Source organism: Pleurodeles waltl, chromosome 3_2 (assembly GCF_031143425.1).
Source record: "Pleurodeles waltl isolate 20211129_DDA chromosome 3_2, aPleWal1.hap1.20221129, whole genome shotgun sequence".
Lineage (NCBI taxonomy): Eukaryota > Metazoa > Chordata > Amphibia > Caudata > Salamandridae > Pleurodeles > Pleurodeles waltl.
In genome coordinates this window covers 128,565,488-128,571,047 of record NC_090441.1, presented here as the reverse complement: position 1 = coordinate 128,571,047, position 5,560 = coordinate 128,565,488, and the positions used below count along the sequence as shown (strand labels likewise).

General features: G+C 37.3%; 1 non-coding gene across 1 annotated transcript; it reads left to right on the top strand.

Annotated features, from left to right (window-relative positions):
* The first annotated feature begins 4,725 nt into the window (after nucleotides 1–4,725).
* Nucleotides 4,726–4,844, top strand: LOC138286808 (U5 spliceosomal RNA). Its single transcript, XR_011202083.1, has one exon. It is a non-coding gene; the product is annotated as a U5 spliceosomal RNA (small nuclear RNA).
* The last annotated feature ends 716 nt before the right edge of the window (nucleotides 4,845–5,560 follow it).

The window sequence follows — 5,560 nt, the reverse complement described above, 5'->3', positions numbered from 1 at the left end:
ATGGACTCTGTTGATTGAAACCATTGATCACTTGGTTGAATTTATTTACCCGGCTAAGACATTGCTAACTTGACATTGCTAACCTGATTGACTTTTCAACCGGCTAAGACATTGCTAGCTTGATTGACTTTGAAACCGATTTTGAGACAACGCTGCTAACCGATAAGAGACTAAGCTGCTAAAGAAACTGTGTGAACATTGAACTCGTTCAGCCTTGTAAATACCTGCAACTTAGAAAAAAAAAAAAAAACTGCAAATACGCTTTGATAAAGTGTCTTCAGCTTTCTGATTCTATACAGATAATGACTAGCTTCACTACACAGGGGCGTAAAATGAAGTATTGTAAATACATGTGTATAGGCTTACTGATCGCATGCGTACTAATAATTGTAGCAATAGTTCTTGGAATGCATGGTAAAGGCGAGAGTGAGACGAATGATGCTTCTACTTCTAAACCTATTATCGTTACTGAACTAACAGCTCTGAAGAGACTCGAGCAAGACGAGAGACACTTGCATGATAAGAAGGAACTTTCATCTAACGTTTTCTATCGCTTACTGAGTGAGTATGTTGATGCGAAAGATTGTTATGTGTGTACACAAATACCTACCTCAGTAGTGGAAGGGGTAACGTATCACAGCATGCCTCTTACGTATGGAATTACATGTAGTATAGTAGCTTCTAGATTTTATGCTCAAAGAGACATTCATTCTTTCTATACTAATTACGATGTTACTTTTGCATATGTCCCCATAATAGGGCACCTAAGTAAGATAGCTAGAGATTGGTCTGCCAAATTAATGAGGGAATTTTTCGAACCAATGTCACCTTTCCACACAGCTCACACACATAGGGAGAATCTTACATGCTTGCTTTCACCAGTAGAAATAGAATTTTTAGACCGCACTGACGACAGAAAGCACGAAATGAGGGAGAAATTAGAGAAGGAATTGCACGAAAGGACGTCTGTAGATAATTATGCTTTTGCCGCAATAAAGACACAAGGGAAAATAGCCTTAGATACATTGCATGTGGGAAGATTTTGTATACATAGATTTCCATCATATTATGACACCGTTTTTGTGGGAACGAGTGAATGTAAACACACATACGCATTTCAACAAAAGTGGACGTTCATGCTGAATGGACAAGACCCAGTTATTCCTGGAATATATTATATTTGTGGACTCAACGCCTATTATCGTCTTCCTAAAGGATGGTATGGGAGGTGTTATTTGGGAATATTGTTCCCAAAGGTTTACCAGTTAGATGACTTCAAGAAATTTCCAAGGCTGTCTGAATCACATCGTGTTCAGAAAAGGGAGACAGCTGCTGGTGTGGTAGAAGATATATTTGGAGCTATGATTCCTTCAGTAGGAGTCATATTGAACTCAATCAAAATACGAAAGTTGTCTACTATTGTGGATAACATGTTAACAAAGTTTTCGGGAGCTATAATCCTGATGGATGCTGAACTCGCTGCAGAAAGAGCTATGACTCTTTAAAATCGGCTTGCCTTAGACATTCTTTTAGCAAAGGATGGCGGCGTTTGCAAAATGATTGGCACGCGTCACTGTTGTACCTATATACCCGACAACAGTGGAAAAATTAGAACAATGCTTACAAATTTAACTAGAGAAAGTGTAGATTTAAAGGAATTGAAAGAACCCGGAGTTTGGGAGAAAATTGGAAAAGGATTTGCTTCTGTGGGAAATTGGCTCAGCAACGTTTGGAACGGATTGTTACTAAAAATAGTAAAGGGAATATTAATAATATTAATTTGTCTATTAGGTTCTTGGGGAATATGGAAAGCTTTCAAAATGTTAAAAGCAAGGAACAAAAGAAAAAGAGAAGAGAAAATAGAAAACAAAATGGTGGAAATTTATAGGGAGAAGTCAAAAGGGATTAAAAGAAAAAGGGAATTGACTGAAGTGCCAAATTACTATACAGAATTTTAATGGAATAAAATTTGTGGGTAGATTTGATGTGATGACATAATTAGTCATCAGAGGAGGGATTGATGACGCAGAAAAAGAGGGTTCGACATATATTCATGTACACTGTGTAACCGACATATATATTGAAGTGTGATTTTAAGTAAAAGAAATAATGTACGAGGGAAATTGTGCCCTCGGGGTAGTTCGCCATCATTATAAACGAGCTTTATTAATCATGAAGTATTAAAAATGTACTAATCCGTCATAATCGCAAATGTATGCCATGATTTCTTGTTTGAAAACTGTTTTGCTTAGCTTAAATTTAGTACAGGCTTTGGCCTAGTTGCTTGGTTTCAAATTCTAACTGCGTGATTCTTTTTCCTTGAATTAATGAAATATATTCTTGCTTGAAGTTGTATTTTTCCAGTAGAAACTGGCTGGTACACTTATCTCCAAGGTTTCGTGCTAGGCCGGTTACATCCCTTTTGATACAAGGTCAGTCTCTGCAGGTGTGGACAATGAAGGTACAGATAGTAAAATAATTGGCAAACCATGATACAATTTGTGTTCCAAGGCGCCAAGGACAGTGTATGCATAAATGGGCGCTAGTAAAAGACAATTTTGATTGGACAATTTGAAGCCAACCTATGAACCCTCCAATGGAAGACCCTACAGAATTTGGAATGTTTCTTACTTAAACCCACCGGACAAAGAGAAGTCAGCCATTTTTCCTCGATGCCAGTTTGAAGCCTGATGCCAGACTCCATTTTGGACGACACCCTGATGCCCTTTTCTCTATCTGAGAGAAAGAGACTTTGAGAATTCTGACCCTATAGACTTTAACTTTGATTTGCCCCCGTCTTGCCCATGCAGTAACTTTGTCCCATTCTCCTTGCCGCTGCAAGGGAGCTTGCCCTTAACTTTGCCCCCTTTTGAAACTTGCCCCATGCTGATCAACCGGTACCTGAAGGACGAAGACTTTTCTTGAATGCTGATTGTATTTGGTAAATATGAAAGGATAAATGTATTATGCATTGTGTTTTTCCTTTTAGGTACCAACTGCTATTTTGATAGGATCCTAGCTAGAAGTTTTCCAAATTTGTGTTGACTAAATTCGTTTTGCATGAAGTCCCACATGCCAATGCTAATTAGAGGTTAGTCGAGGTATTCATTCAATGTACCATGAAGAATTGAAATCTTGTTATGCTGACCGAATGTATGCAATTAGTCAAATACAGTTAGTCACATTGGTGATCTGCATTGCTATAACAGAGTGTATCATTATTCAGATTTTACGTAGATTGCGTTTCTTCCGCCGTTATGGACAGCTAGTAATGTTCATATACATATATCAATTGGTTTTGAGACACATATATATTGTGCTAGCTTTGTTAATATAGGGAAATAAATTCACTAACTTTTAATAAACTGGGGTGGTTATTCATGACTGAAAGGTCATGGTGCGCAGAAATATCAACTGTTATTGATTTCTGATGTGTTATATTGATCTATTAATTGAGTATTGATTATCGATTACAACAGTTATTGATTATTGATTTGAGTGACTCGACTATTGAGGATGAGGAGAGCCCGACTCGGTTAAAAGATTCACCGACCTCCAACGTGTCCAGGTACGGGTAATTTATAAGGGCTGGACGCGTTATCACAAGTAACCTTGGATTTGCAAGATCTTAAAGAATTCGACTCTGGCCTTGGTTCTTTCCATGATCATGGAAGTCCTTCGTGATTCCCAATATCCTTATAATTTTTAACATGCAGCGATTTTACTGGGACTTTGTCGGATAAACCCACAGCACATGTCAGTAGAATTGCAGTCTTTAATCTTTCAGCGTTCCCCAGGCAGGCCACCCTAAAGAAGCGTTGGCAAAGCCACCATACCCATAATGCACCGCTTGGAGGCAAAACCCCACTAATTACAGCAAAAGACAGTTACCACGAATCTATGAATATTAATTTTGTCTTTCCCTTTAAAAACCTGTGCTAACATTCATTCACCTTTATTAGCCTCACAGCTCAAGATCACAAATCGTCTTGTGTCAATCAATATGGAGCATTCTAGGAACGAGCTACGCACCTTTTGAGTTGTTTTTGTTTTGTTTCTTCACTTTTAGTTTCTCTTTGTATAGTCCCAATGATAAACCAGAGAGACAGATTTATTATTTTTTTAATGATTTCGTTTGCTACTGAGAACGAGAGGCGCGGGACTCAATTGTACAAGAGTATGTCATTGTTTTTTGGATGAAAATCGTACGTTTTCTAACCATCCCACAATATTAGGGCCACTGACCCGATACAGTCCACTTCCGCCAGCGGCTGTCGGCGCGACCTTAGCCTTTCGAGGTCGAGTGTGTAAGTTCTTTGTCCTGGTGTGAGCTCTCAGTGGCTTTTAACCACGCCCACCGCACGCTCCTCACTATCACTCATTCATGGGCTTCCCTTTAAAAATTCTTTATCTACTTGGGGCGGTTTTGTTGCCGCCTTGCAGACAGCTGGTTACATGGATAATTAAAGGAGCAGAAATTACGATTTGACCATGGAAAATGTCTTGCAGCCTTTCCTGTCACGTGACCTGCGACTAAATTTGCATACCCATAATTCCTCTCACTGCTGGGCTCTCCGCTTGTTTCTTTCTGTGGCAACAAGTGTTTTATCAGTGTAAAGTATTACAACTATTATTATAACTTGGTTCTATTTCGAAGGGTTTTCTATGATGACCTTAGTAAACCTAGTCGCCCTGATAGTCTGTGGAACGGTGTTTCCCGGTGCAATAGTCGGCGGCTTCAATTAGCATACTCTGGTTTCTTTCGCCTTTTACTAAAGATTTCCGTGGAGAGGAACATTTAAGAGTTTCATTCAATTTTTGAAAGCCCTACCAAGAGTAGGGTTACCCTTATACTGTGAAAAAGAAGTATTGTGAGATAAAATTTCTTATTTGAGTTTTAAGTTTCATCTATCTATGGAAACAGATAAGGGAAAGTTAGTTGAGAAATAAAACATTTAACTGTCCAATTTGTGTTTTATTTCTGGATCAGCTCTTTATTTTTCTCATTGATTATTGAAATATTATTCAAATATCTTCTTTGACTTAATTGTAAAGGTCTGTTAAAATATATATTATAAACATATATATATATGTGTGTGTGTCAAATGTATGTATATTTATTTCAATTTCAATTTTTTTTTCAATTCAATTTCCAGCTTTATTTCGGTAAAACAATACCATAAAAGCATACTGGCAAAATTCTTACATTTCTAAAAGGAACAAAAACACTTTTTAAAAGAAAGAAAAAAGACAAAGGACAAAAAAAAGAGAAGAAAAAAAAAAAAAAATGCACTAAAAACAGATCGAGACCAGGGCTCCCTCAGGGCCATACAGTGCAAATAGGCAAGTTATGGGTATAGATGTTGTTAAAAATCAACAATTAATCCATAAAACACTATAAAATATACAGTACACATCATCATGCAAATCACCATATAAATATTATAAAATTTTATAAAATTCCCCTAAAATATAAACCTTTATACAAAAGACAGTTAAAAATTGGTATCTCAGTAGTAGTAGAATTAACTATGGACTAGCTCAAAAAGTGACCATTATG